Raw genomic sequence first — 15,066 nt, forward strand, 5'->3', positions numbered from 1 at the left:
GGTGTTGATGAAGTAAAACACCAAAACAAGACCAGCAAATCAGTGAATGCATCAATGCTACCAATACTTCACAACATAATTCCTGTGGAGTCTGTCAGGGTGAAGATTTGGGGCTCATTGCAGCCATGAAGAATTAGCATGCTTACACACATTATGATTTTGGGGCTGCACACACAAGTTAAACTTGGTCAGCCTAATAATATCAGGAAGTGGGCAGTTTAGACAGGGGGAAACAAGAGATGAGTAATAAAGAATGCTTTCTTGAGGTAAACAGCCTTCCTGTAGTGATTTGCCTCTATTTTTTGTTACACCTGACCCAACTTTACAGTGAGAAAAAATATCTTGTGGTATTTTCTTTCTGTTTTTGCTTTTCTTGAAAACCAGGCATATCTGTGAAGGACAGTGGACACAAGAAGAAGCAACCATCTCTGCAAAGCAGGAAATGAAAAGAAAGAAAAGGCACGTTTTGTAAGAAGTACAGAAAAATAGAGTTGGGAGGACTAGTGATCAACTATCTGTATGGTCCAGGGATAGGGAGGGAGCCTGTGGTTCTTTAAATGTTGTCGGACTCCAACTCCCATAATTCCTGATCATTAGCCATGCCAGCCAATGACATCTGAAAAGCCATATATCTAGTCCATGAGGAAGGAAACATTCAAACTTCTACCATGTTCTCTTTAAAAGCTTCCACTTGTAAAAATAAATAAATCCATACAGCTATTTTACTTAGCATTTTTTGCCTTGTATCCTGTGCTTCTTCAAATGACTTCAAGATATCACACATGGGGAGGAGTTATTCTGTTTCATCCCCACAACAATCCCATGATGTAGGTTGGGCTGAAAGATCAACTTGCTCCCAAATTATATTTTCCCGGTCGAAACCCAACCTGATCCAAGAATATTGATTGACCAGTTGGGTAGGTGGTTGAGAGTCGATATTCTAGGCTCAGCATGTGTTATGTTTTAAATTAAGTTGTGTATGCTCCCCAGCCATTCTCGGCTTGAAGGCACTCCCTGTGTGGCCTGGTGCCCTGACTCATTTCCAGTAACACGGTGCCTCAAGTCTCATTCCAAGTAATGGCTGTATTTCATTTCCTTTACTCCTTCTTTTTGACAGCTTACACCTGCTGCACAGCAGGAGCAACTGGGGCAAAATCAGGCTGGGGAGAAGGAGAGGTGAACTTACTTATACAGTTAGAACTTTAGGCAGGAATACTAGTTCTCGTTAGAAACATAGGAAACTGCCATATCCTGAACTAGACCATTGGTCCACATAGTCAGTGACATAGCCTGGGTTGCCAGTGCCCAGGCTGCATGGAGGAGGAGTGGGAAGGAGGGAAATGGACAGCGTACGCATGCACCTTCAACCCGCCTAAGGAGTCCATGTCACCCAGGAGATCACAACTGCAGAGATAAGAAGAGTTGTTCCGTTGTCTGGAGAGGTCACTTCCTAGTTCACACGGAGAAGCTGTTTTCAACAGAGCATGCAGCTGTTTTGAGGCAGCAATTCGAATGTTGAAATTTTGCACCCCTAACAAATTTTGCGCCCAGGGCAACCGTCCCCATGCTATGCCACTGCCCCTGGCCCAATATCTCCAGGGTTTGGGCAGGAGGAAAGAGCCTGGATGGTAGAAGCTAGGAGGTTTTGCATGCAACACACATGCTCTACCACTTAGCACGTGCCCTTCCTCACAGTCTTCCTGCCTATGGCTTTCTTGAATATTCTGCAAGGCAAGCATCAGCTCTGCCAAACCCTGTGTTGCTAGCTGATAGTCCAAAAGCACTAACAGGATTAGCATGGGGGAAAGAGCAACCTTTATGCAAAATCAGTAGCTGTCATTTCAAACTTCCTAGTTTCTTCCTACTTTCAAGCTGATGACTGTCATCACTGGAGCGGGGGGCGGGGAGGGGAGCAATAGGATAAGTGCATCCATGGCTACGTGCACCTTTTAGGTTCAGGGCCATTCTGCATTATATCTCTGAAAAGCAGCAATTGAGGGACAACAAGGGTAGAGTCGCTGCCTTGCAGGCTTCCCAGAGGCATCCAGCTGGCCACTGTGGGACTAGATGGACCCTTATGGTCTCACCCAGCAGGGCAATTGTTATGCTCTTATGAGAAGTGCCTGGCTGTCAATGATGTTCACCTCAATAAGATGCCTGTGGAGAGCAGCATGTTCATTGATGGTGTGAAAAGCAATGGAAAACGTAATTATTTAAAGCACCAGCAGCCCACACTTCAGAGACAACTGGAATAGCGTACATGAATTCCTGTGTTTCACTTTTGTGAAACAACATGGTATCATATTCTCACTTGTCAGAAGATAACTGCAGGTTCAGTCATATAGTGGGATGGGGGATTACAATGTTGTGCTCTGGGATTTACATTTGTTGATGCCTGCACCCCCTGAATGTGTGTCTTTCAGGACTTCCATCCAAGCAAACATGTTGAAAACATAAGCTGCTGCCACTTCGCCGTGTGCCTTTGTGGGAACTCTTTATCAGTATTATGTCTGTAGGTATATTATGCCCTTGAATGTTTGAAACCACTTCAGATATTAAAGCTGGGAAGGTCTGAGGAATCTGATGTCTAAATAGTAATTCAGTACAGAAGGCTTTAAACTCACATGCTTTTTTAGTATAGGCCTGACTTATTTTAAACTTTATGTTCATGTCATGATTCCTGTCCTTTATTTCCACTGTTCATCTTATCTTATGTTGTCTGCTTTGTAGTTTTGAATCAGTAATTTCTTTTGAAGCATAGGAATCACATGCAAGAGTGTGTGTGTGTGGGGGGGGGGGTGTTTCCTGCAGTGGCAATAGCAGTGTCCCCATGACTTCTTCCCAGACCTGCTCACCTCAGTTAATTTTCTGTATGTCAAGTAGGCGTGATGCCTCCTTTGCCTTGGGACTTTGGTTTCTAAAGGATCTGGGCATTAAGCCTTCTCCCCTCCCTTAATCCTTTAGAAGAGACTTGCATTCTGCTTATTCACAGACAAGTGGATTCCCATCCACCCCACAATGCTTTTAATCTTTTCAGACACAGATGTAATGTGAGCACGGACAGAGATCTCTCTCAAAACCAGGAGATACTCACTGCAGGAGGACTGAGCGCACTAGCTGTGCTCCTCATTTCCCTGCGTTGATCAAGTCTTTTGCACACAACCTAGGCACACACATGGAAACCTGCACATGAATTCTGCATGATACAGATCATGCCTACAGAGCCTGTGCATATACAGTTGGTACAGGTGTAGGCTCCATGCAAAACACCTTGACCAACATGTGGAGATCTGGCAGATGGCCAATGCATATGAACATGCTCCTCTCTCCATGCGTTGACCGTCCCTGGATTTTTAATTGTCTGAGTCTGCATCACCTCACATGTATGAACATAAACCAGGGGTAGGCAACCTAAGGCCCATGAGCCACAAGCGGCCCACGGGGGTCATTTAACTGGCCCACAAACCGCCCACAAACTGAGCCACCCACTCAGCAAGTCCCCACACGCTGCACTAAACCCGGGCAGTGCAGCGTGGGGACTCGTTTCCACGGCGCTGAAAATTGTGCATGCGCAGATACCTAAAATCACATCTGTGCAGATGCCGGAAATCGTGGGTGCACGTGCAATCCAGCCCATGGAGGGATCTCCGCTGGAGTGAACCGGCCCAGGCAAGGTAAACCTTGCCAACCCCTGCTATAAACAAAGAAAACAAAGAACAGGCTTGAGGATTGGGTTCATTGAAAGCCTTACTGATATATACTCACTACAGTTATGTTACTGGCAACCTTTAGACAACCTAAAAGTTGGGAGGGGATTGTTGTTGTTGTTTTACGCTTGAAAGGATGTACACTACAATGTTTGAGAATTGTTGCTTAGTTTAGAGAGTCACAAAGAATCAGAGATTCAGTAGGAATAGTCAAATGTGTATGGCTCAGTTTGTCCAACACACTGGGAATTTCTAATGCCAAATTATTTGAAATTGGCCTTTTCTCTGCCTTAATAAGGATATACGGGCTTTGACTTTGCCTTCTTGAAAATATACCACCTCTGGCAGAGGAGGAGTGTGTGTGTGTGGTGTGGTGTGTAGGCCATCACCTCTTTTACATGTTTAATTGACAACAGAAAGGAGACAAAGCATTAAAAGGTTATTATAATTATATTTGCTTCCATTTCTTTTCATTAGCTGCATTTTGTTAACTTTCTAAATTATGCAGTGTTGCTTCGACCTATATTTTTAAATGCCTGAAAGAATAATAAAAGATCTGAAAGGCAGTAATTTTGGACTTAATGCTTGAACTTTGAATGCTTGTATTTTTAGTGCATATTCTAAAGGTGCCTGTAGAAGGAAAAAATAGGTTTAGGTCAGCTAATAAGAGTAATTTGTGAAAAACAACAGCCCTTTGTGAGCTTTTTTTTAATTGTTCATCTTTTTCATGTCTAAGGACGTTATTTCCTTTTAAACTGACAATTATGTAATATCACAAAGTCTGACCAAGAAATACTAATCTATTGTAAGCACTTAATATCAATGAAGTCTTTTACCCTTTTGAGATCTTATGAATACCTTCAATGTAACAATGGAAATAAGTGTAAAATGAAAATATCTAATTACAATAAAATGATGTCATGACATGTATTCCAAAATGGAATCTAAGCTGTTTTCCATTCCAGAGGCTATCAGAATATACTCTGCCGGATTCTTAAGGAATATTTGGGATTCAAGAAGCACAAGACATGCTCAAATCCTTGGAAACTATGTCTCAGACTTGGTGGCTGATGGCTCTTCCAAATGGAAAAAAGTCCTACGGTGAAATCTGACAAACATGAAGCAACTGTTCTGAAGAATGTGCTTTACAGTTTTCAGATTGAATGACAGCAGTTGGATTCGGCATTTGTAGAGAGTACAGACCAGTGGAGCATCACACTTCTGTTTCATTGGGAGCATTCAGAAAGATTCACCCAAATAGCACTTTGTGGAATGCAGTTCCAGTGCAACATCCATTGAAGCAGACAAACAGTTCCAAGGAGCATTACTGCTGCTTAAGAAATTGTATTGACCTATGCAGAACTCCTTCTCATATAAGGCATGGGATTGCACAACTCTAGAAGTAATGAAGCAGAAGTGGACAAAGTTTCACAAATTATGCTGGCAGCCCAGAAACCAATGGAAAATTACTGCTATTATTTTCCTTCTGCAGATAAGCTTTTCATAAAGATATCCTCACATTCCTTAAGAAATCTCATTGCCTCTAAATGGCTCAATATCATAAGAATAGGAATTTATCTTGTCCAGAATTTTAGGTCAGCAGCAGATGTTGGCGAATTCCCATAGAATATGTGCCCAGCGTGAAGGCATTTGTTTTATTTTATTTTAAAGTGGCAGAAATCTGCTCGCTATTCTTGCATTATCTGCAACAGCTGAGCAATCTTTCAGTGCCACAGGGAGATTGAAAACTTGGCTGAGATCTAGCACGGACAAGCTTGCCTTAATCACATTGCTCTTTTACATTTGCACAAGGACATCAATACTGACAGTGCCAGAGTCAAGCCGCCATTTGCTGAAAACAACTGTCAACATTTTCCAGTTTTTGGAACCTTTTACAATGCGATCTGTGTGGGCAAAACTTATATCACTGTATTCATCGGCTGTAAGCTCCCTTTACCAAACATAGCAATATGCAAAAAAAAGTGCATTGGCTGCTACCTGATTCTTCTGACTGACAATCAGAAGAAAAATGGAGGGGGTTGCAAAATGAATAAATTGAAATGAACAAAAGTTTGTGTCAAATTATCTGTTGGAGTTATTTAAACCTTCCCACAGCTTTGAACCTAACCCAGTATTTTTTTCTTGAAACACACAATTGGTCTTCTCTGGCAAATCTTTCAACAGAGAGAAAAGAAAATTAAACTCACTGTCTTTGTTGGTCATGAGGACTAGCCAGTTGTTTTCTATTTGGGTGAATGCTCTTGACCACTCGATTCTGTTGAGTCTGTGGCAAAGCTGAAATCTCAACAATGACACAGAAGCAAAATGTGGTCCAGTGAATCATCATACAATCCTAAATTAAAGTCAGATCTCTAGATAGCTTTTTAATAATCTTTTCTTTGTAATAGTCTGTGGCAACTTCTCCCTGTAGGAGTGAGGGACAAGTTAGAAAGGTCTGCCCCCAGAGACTCAATGAACCAAGTGGATTCCCGAATGTTCTGGGAGATTTTCCATTGGTGATGCTGTTGAGGCTCTGGTCTTGCTCTGGAAAGAAGAAATGAGGTAAGCCATTGACAGGATCACTCCTGAGTGTCCTATGTGGTGCTATGAAGCTCACATTGGTCCCTCATATACCAGAGACTTGTGAGTTATAAAGCAGGCAGGGTGAAGACTACAACAGAAGGAGTGGAAAACTTGTTTCAAAACTGGGCCAACATTGGTGAGTAGCATGTAGGCAACTGTGCTTACTATGCAGCATGAGGGCAGTGAAGAAGGGCTGCTCTGCTGCCTCCATTGCATCCTCTATTGGCCCTTCAGGGATTTTTGTTAGGCCCCTCAGAGGGTCACTGTGATGAGTATACTGTCTGTCATGAGAGACTTTTGAGGATAAAGTCACTCAGCATCACAGAAATCTTGTTGTCGTGGTTGGTGCTGAATCAATTGAGGTGTCCAAAATGCATATTTAGGAGGAGATGCATTGGAATGTATAGAAAAATGTGCATTTTAGGGGAAGAATGTATATAAAAAACACTCAAAATGCATGAAATTTAAAAGTGATCATTCATATATATATATATATATATATATATATATATATATATATATATATGCAGGTTTTGGTGTTTTCGGGTATCTTCCCGTGTAAGAGTTGGGGTGTCTAGGCGACGTTTCGACGAGGTCTCACTCGTCATCTTCAGGCTGGTGCTTTCGGCTTCTTGTTACTAGAACAGAGCAGGATCTCAGTGTTTGAGTTCCTATAAATACTGTTGAGGGGGTGTGGTGTATAGCCTCCAACGTTCTGGGCAGAGAGGAAGTTCCCAGGTTATTGTGCCTTTTCTTCTTTTGTTCATTAATTACTTGAGGGATATCTTGAGTGATTTCTTGAGTGATATTCTGAGTACCACTTAGGAGGGTCATTAGGTGTGGATTAGTTGCTAAAGCTTTCGTGTCTTGACCTCTTGAGCTTGTGAAGAGTTTTTCTGAGTTTTTCTGAGAAGAGTTTTTCTGAGAAGATGGCTGTACTGCACTTAGTTGTGCTCTGGCTTGGCTTCGTGTATAGGGGCGAGCTGTGGTTTTGTGCCCTGTGCCAGCCAGATCTGTGTAGGGATTGCAGGGGGGTGCAGCATCCGGAGGTGCCACTATGGTTTGGCTACTGGATGGTATCTGTAATTTATCTGTGGAGAGGGTCTGGGTTTGGGTCTGGTGTGGTTGATTGGAGATGGCGTTCTGTGTGCCTCTGGTTCTGGTGTCGGTTTTTGTGGGGAGGGCTAATTTCCAGATGTCTGGCAGGCGGGACGTGTCGTCACGCTTGTTCATGTTGTGAGGGTGTTTCTCTATCTCGATGGCTTCCATGATTATTCTCTTGTGGTGATGTTCCATGTTAAAGAGCAATTTGGAATCTGCAAAATTAATTTCGTGTCCTGTTTCTTTCATGTGTTGGTAAAGAGAGGAAGTTTTTTCTTCTTTTTTGACGGCATTCTTGTGTTCTGCGATACGTGCATTTATTCGTCTGTTTGTTTGTCCAATGTACGTGGCTGGGCAGACTTTGCAGGGTATTTCATAGACCCCTTGGTTTTCTAACTGGATTTTATCTTTTGGGTTTCTGAGGATATTGGCTATTTTTTGGTTGGTGCAAAAGGCTGTTTTGATATTGTGTTTATGGAGGATTTTGCTAATTTTATCTGTGGTGCCCTTGATATAAGGAAGGAGGGCCATGCCATTGTTTTCTTCTGTGTCTTGGTTTTTGGGGGGTGTTTCTTTTTGGATTAGCTTCGTAACCCTGTTTTGCTGGTATCCGTTGGCGATTAACACATTTGAGAGATTCTGTAACTCAGTTGTCAAGTGGTCTTCGTCAGCCAGGCGTTTGGTTCTGGAGATGAGAGTCTTGGCTACGGAGTTTATTTGTGCAGGGTGGTGGTGTGATTGTGCATGTAAGTAGCGGTTGGTGTGTGTTTTTTTCCGGTAGATAGTGTGTCCTAGGGAGCCATCAGGTTTTTTGTAGATTAGGACGTCAAGGAAGGGAAGTTGGTTGTTGGCTTCTATTTCCATAGTGAATTGTATTTTGGGGTGTAGGCTGTTGAGATGTGTGAGGAAGCTATCTAGTTTTTCCTTCCCGTGTGGCCAAATTACAAAGGTGTCGTCAACATATCTGAGCCAAAGTTTGGGTTTGTGTTCTGACTTGTCTAAAGCATTGGTTTCAAAGTGTTCCATGTACAGATTTGCGATGACCGGTGAGAGGGGTGATCCCATAGGTGCTCCTTCTATCTGTTTGTATCTTTGTCCATTGTGGATGAAGTACGTGTTGGTTAGGCAGTGGTTGGTCAGGTCCAGGATGTATTCGGGGGGATTGTATTTGTTTTGAATGGCTGTCAAGGCTTCATTAATGGGCACTTGTGTGAAGAGAGATACAACATCGAAGCTCACAAGTAGGTCATCGGGATGTAGGTTTTGCTTCTTTATTGTTTCTATGAACTGGAAGGAGTTTGTAACGTCCCGACACGTCCCGCCTGCCAGACATCTGGAAATTAGCCCTCCCCACAAAAACCGACACCAGAACCAGAGGCACACAGAACGCCATCTCCAATCAACCACACCAGACCCAAACCCAGACCCTCTCCACAGATAAATTACAGATACCATCCAGTAGCCAAACCATAGTGGCACCTCCGGATGCTGCACCCCCCTGCAATCCCTACACAGATCTGGCTGGCACAGGGCACAAAACCACAGCTCGCCCCTATACACGAAGCCAAGCCAGAGCACAACTAAGTGCAGTACAGCCATCTTCTCAGAAAAACTCTTCTCAGAAAAACTCAGAAAAACTCTTCACAAGCTCAAGAGGTCAAGACACGAAAGCTTTAGCAACTAATCCACACCTAATGACCCTCCTAAGTGGTACTCAGAATATCACTCAAGAAATCACTCAAGATATCCCTCAAGTAATTAATGAACAAAAGAAGAAAAGGCACAATAACCTGGGAACTTCCTCTCTGCCCAGAACGTTGGAGGCTATACACCACACCCCCTCAACAGTATTTATAGGAACTCAAACACTGAGATCCTGCTCTGTTCTAGTAACAAGAAGCCGAAAGCACCAGCCTGAAGATGACGAGTGAGACCTCGTCGAAACGTCGCCTAGACACCCCAACTCTTACACGGGAAGATACCCGAAAACACCAAAACCTGCATTCCTGTACCCGTGAAAATCTACGAAAGCATATATATATATATATATATATGCAGGTTTTGGTGTCTTCGGGTGTCTTCCCGTGTAAGAGTTGGGGTGTCTAGGCGACGTTTCGACGAGGTCTCACTCGTCATCTTCAGGCTGGTGCTTTCGGCTTCTTGTTACTTCCTCTCTGCCCAGAACGTTGGAGGCTATACACCACACCCCCTCAACAGTATTTATAGGAACTCAAACACTGAGATCCTGCTCTGTTCCAGTAACAAGAAGCCGAAAGCACCAGCCTGAAGATGACGAGTGAGACCTCGTCGAAACGTCGCCTAGACACCCCAACTCTTACACGGGAAGACACCCGAAGACACCAAAACCTGCATTCCTGTACCCGTGAAAATCTACGAAAGCAAATATATATATATATATATATATATATATATATATATATATATATATATTGCACAGGATGGATCGGTGATGGAACACATGGAAAACTGACATGGAATGAAAATAAGCTGGTCCACACATCCCTAAGATATATATAGGTATACTTGATGTAGGTAGGAAAACCTTTTATCACCTTAGCCACTATTTCTAAAAGGCACTATCAGTAATCCTGCTGATTCTTTCACATTAGGTTGTTGTTGTTTCTGTCACCTACGAGCATCACTTCTGAGATCTCTGAGTAAACACTAAACAATTCTTGGTACTTAGCTGTATCTGAAGTGAAAGACAGAAAAAGGAACATGTGTAGAGCACACATCTGGCCCAAAGAGTTTCCTTTCCTATGAGAGGTCTGGGCTCCCTGTCAGACGGAATGGTGTCTTACAGTTAATTTGTTTCGTGGCCGGCGGCAACAAATAATTCTTGTCCAATGCCAGGAATTAGTCAGCTGTATAATCAAGACCAAAGCCTTTGCTTCTGTAAAGCCAAAGGCTTTGTGGCCATTCTTTTTCTTTTTTCTTTTAGAAAAACCCGGAGATGATAAGGAAATGTATACATTGCCACCGGCTCAATGAGGTACTTGCTCTCGGCGTAATTAGTTTCTAATTGTTTCCAAAGTTTACAGCCGATAAAATGGTTAATCTGCACGATGGCAAAAAGGAAGCAGGGGGAAAAACGTGACACACTTGAATGAACTGTAAGGAAATAAAGTGCACAACATGTGATAATGCCATGACTCCGTGTTGCTGCTGCACATTTCTGGGCTGAAAAGATATAGCTTGATGGGTAATTTGTCATGCTGTGCAATAGAGAACAACAGTAAAGAGACTTCAGACAGAAGAAAATTACACAAATAGTAGGGTGGAAAGGTATAATTGAAGATGGCAAAAGATTGAAAGAAAGACATTTAAAATTACTGTACTGACCTGCTAAATGCACTTGGGCGTGGAATCCTGACCCCACAAGAAGAGGCATTAAATGACTGCAGGCTGTGACACTACTACAGGATAATGCCAATCTAGCAAAGAGCTGAGAAAGAAGGGGGGGGGGGAGAGGGAGGCAGGCAGGCAGGCAGGCACCTACTGAAGTTACAGGAAAGAACCTGAAGCTTATTCACGTGGAATTCAAGCAATTTAAATGGGACAGCCCTGGATAAAAGGGAGAAATGGAATATAAAATCAGAATTTTGTTGGATGCTCCTGTTACATTGCCAGCCCTTTGATGATGATTTATCAGATTTTAAATTACACAAAAATGCTTCTAAAGGTTCGCCTTCACCGTTGCCATTTTACAAGTGGGGAAACGAGCTGTCTCCTGCTTCTCATGGGCTTTGCCTCCACCCACCCACCCACCCTGAACTGCAGCCACTCTTTCTCCCTTGTTACACCTTCCCCTTTCAGCACAACTGGTACTGAGGGTCAAATAAGATGTAACTATGAGGACGGCAGCAGACGTGGTGCAGCAGAGGTTTGCTCAACCCTTTACTCACCTGCTGCAGCTCAGAGGAAACTCCCTCCACTGAAGCTGCTATTTGCGTCCGGAGGAAATTCCTCACTGGTTCTGGCCAGTAGGGGATTTCTCCCAATGCAAAGAAAGTGGCTTTGAATTTTCCTCATTTCCACAGCAGGGGGAGAAAGGGTTAAATCCCCCCCCTGCACACTTGCTGCGGTGTCTAGAGGTAATCAGCTCTTCTTGCCCCCACCCCCAAGCTGATGCTATTTGCATTTTTAAAACTTGCACATTAACTGCAGAGGCACATTTAATGTTGCATCTAGTTTAGTCCTAAGTGTGTAATCCAGGTGTTGGGAACTTCTGGCTCTCCAGATATTGCTGAACTACAACTCCCAACATCCTCAGCAAGCATGGCTAACGGCCAAGGGTGGTGGGGGTTGTAGTTAGGTAACATTTGGAAGGCAAAAGGTTCCCAAAACCTGCTCCGTTCCTTACAGCTCTTCCAAAACCCTGGTGGTGGTACATATGCCAGAGCAGAAACCCAGCCCTTCCAGTCTGTGGTAGAGAGCAGCTGCTCCCACGGCCAGTACCAGTTGATGTTGTGGAGAAGGCAAATTGAGGGTGTTCATACAGGCCTATTTCCTAGTATGGGGTATCTAGATCTTGTGAGATTTGCTGGAACCAATCAGATACAATGTTAGGACAGAACAGGCGCCTTTCTAAAAAGTGAGCTGCTGTCACCAGCCCCTTTTGAGTATTTGCACTTTTTTTAAGCTTAGAAGGGACATCCATGAGGATTCCAGCATGAAGAACCTCTATCCTTTCTTGACTCTCCTTATGCAGTACTAATTCTGAGGCTGGAGATCAGCAATGCATCAAAGGAAATAGAAAACAGTTTCCCAAGAAACACACAAAATGAAAGACAGCTACCCTTTGAAATTCACTTTTCTAAATTTTGCAGTGCAGTTTTTCAAAATATGTATTTAAACACATGCACATTATATGGGAAAGTGTGCATAAAAATGTATTGCATCAGGGGAAATCGCTTGCAAAAGGTGTGTGTATTTGGCAAAATTGAATTCAAAAATTATATGTATGAGGAAAAATGCACTGTAAAATGCTGGTGAATTTTCATGAGCACTTTTTAAAAATCAAATTCACAAACTGATGCAGAAATGTGAAGAACTGAATTTTTGGAAAAGAGAAAAAACTCCAACTAACAAATTTGTCAATCCTTAGACACAATTGACATTTAATAATTATGTTAATATAATACTACATTATGGAGGGCACCACATCTGTTAATCAACAACAACAACAAACTCTCAGAGGAAGGCTAGGCAGGGTTAAACCTTTTCTGTAAAGAAAAGGACACTTGGTTTTGTTTTCAGCCGAACATCAGGATGCAGCTGGCCTCTTTAACCTCAGAGAGTTCCCAGTTTCCTCTGAGAGTTTTACAGGTATGCGGGTTCTAGGAAGCTGCTTGGCATTGCAAACTCTGGAAATTTGCCATGGCAACCACCTACTCCATCTTCAATCTGGGCAGGGAAAAGTGATCTTTTCTGGGGTTTACAGAGAATGAGCAAGAATAATTCAGAGGATTCTAGTTTGCTTAATTTAAACGCAGGAGACCTGGCTAGGCAGATTGACTAGTAGAGTAGCACAGGAGCTGAAAGGTTATTCCATTCCTGCAGGGAGCATCACACTGGCACAAACTGTGTGCCTTAAATCTCTCTTGCTGAAATTAGTGGGGCATCAAAGTGATTACCTTTGAATGGACTGTGCTCAAGAGTTTTAAGCAAATGCTTTTTTTTCTAGAGATGAAAACATTCAAAGGATCTGTGTTTTGTTCAAATGGTCTAAATCTTTTTCATCTGAATGATCTCCAGGGGCAAAGAGCAATTCATGTGAGCATAGAAAGGGGGGGGGGGAATAGGGCCGTCACCTTCATGTGAGTCACAGCTCTCAATATAGTTATGCTGAGTCAGTTGCTGCATCCTCCATGTAGTTCAATGGGACATTGTAAGAATGCCGTTTATACAGAATTTTAGGGCAGCTGCACTGGGCCTCAATATTTGGCATGCAGGCCAAACTAGCATATTGTTAATTTGTTCCATAAGCAGCAGGCATGAGAAAGCCTGAGCTATCATGGTCGTGTCCAAAATTGGGGCTTTTTGTATTTCAAGGAAAGCTATTGCCCTGATTGACCATTGGCGTCAACATCAAAGAGTTGATTTTTGATAAAAAAGAAACAAATACCAGGATATCAAGGTAGCTCAAGTTTCCTGGTGGCTGCTATTTATAACATGCATGCACACACACTGTGCATGTTAATAGAATTCATGAAATTAGCACATGTCTACTTGGTCCCCAAATGCCAGATAACATGGGCAAGTTCTGTTTCCTGGGCAGGCTGCCCCAACAGATTAGGGAGGGCCATAACTCACTGGTAGAGCAATTTTTTTTCATGCAGAATTTTAAATTTTTTTTAAGGTTTAATCCCCGGCCTCTATAGGTAGGGCTGGAAAAGGTTCCTATCTGAAACCCAGGAGAACACTTGTCATTCTGTGTAGACAGTACTACACTGGATGGATCATTGATCTGATTCAGTATATGGCAGCATAATACATTCTTAAGAGATCCTGGTCCTGACTTTAATGCTAGCTCAGAAAGGAAGTTGACAGAGGCAAGCAGATCATTATGACATACAAAATGAAGAACTACCCACAAAGGTGTTCTGAAGAGTGGTACTAGAATCTGTACACCAAATGTGGTAGATGGCAATGCATGATTATTAATGATCAACAAAGCTAGTATGTTACTGTCAACTTAAAACACTAAGAGCAAGGCAGCGTTCCAAACAGCAATTGGATTTTACGGTCTTGTCTTTTCCAGTATTCACTTATGGTTGTTTAAAATAAAGGGAGCATGTCAATAATGCAAGTTTTTGCATTTGTTTAGGATGTCCAATGAATGTGAAGCAATGTCCAAATGTTATTCTGTGGCTGCTGAATATGCCAAATAATCCATCTGCTTCTGCAAAACTTGGCTCCAAAAGCAAACATCCACTTTAAGCAAATTAAATTAATTAAATATCATAGCTCCACCCTTTGGTAGCAAACTAAAATCTTGCCAAGTTTCAGCTGCGGCTGCCCTATTGATCTCAAATGTGTATAGCACTGATGGCCAACAGAGGACATTGAAATGGGCAACAATGTAAGCCAATCACCATCACTCAATTTTTGCAGAGATATCTACATGTTTTACATTTGGAGGAGGTTTCACTTGACTAGAGACTGGAGGTGCCTCTGGTTAGGTGGCCACAAACTGATTTCCGGATTTTATGTATAAAATAGTGCCTTTCAGCTGGCAGAATGACTCAGCAGGATCAAGATTAGTATACTATGCAAAATTTGTGTTCAAGGGCAGAAGTGAATGATTTTGAAACAAAGAAGGAAAATTTGATGGGAAAGACATGTTTAGCTCTGCTCAGATTTTACCCTGGGTGGGAGCCCCATCTTTCCGTTTACCAGCTTGTTCCATTCCAAATATCTTCTATTTATGCATGCAATATAGACCGATCAATGTATAGGTACATAGAACTTTCATGGCCAAGGGATAGTGCATCTCTGAGTGCTGCACCATATATGTGAACTTCTAGAGGTATTTAGCTGCAGATGGAAGGCAAGTCTTTCTTCTTCTTTCTGGTGTTTCTTACCCAATGTTTGCTTTCCTGGCATATTTGAAAAAGGAACTGAGTTCAACTAACTTAGCCTGCATCCAGGG

General features: G+C 42.6%; 1 long non-coding RNA gene across 3 annotated transcripts in view; it reads right to left on the reverse strand.

The window, feature by feature from the left end:
- The window catches only part of LOC308597587, an 80,207-nt gene that overhangs the window by 31,367 nt on the left and 33,774 nt on the right, over positions 1–15,066 (reverse strand). Inside the window, exon 4 of one of the 3 annotated variants that reach the window (XR_014013061.1) lies at positions 3,580–3,694. The exons of the other annotated variants lie outside the window; for them this stretch is intronic. This is a non-coding gene — a long non-coding RNA (uncharacterized lncRNA). The remainder of the gene's footprint in view (positions 1–3,579; positions 3,695–15,066) is intronic. 3 annotated transcript variants of the gene reach the window in all.

Source organism: Podarcis bocagei (assembly GCF_964188305.1).
Source record: "Podarcis bocagei genome assembly, chromosome: 11".
Lineage (NCBI taxonomy): Eukaryota > Metazoa > Chordata > Lepidosauria > Squamata > Lacertidae > Podarcis > Podarcis bocagei.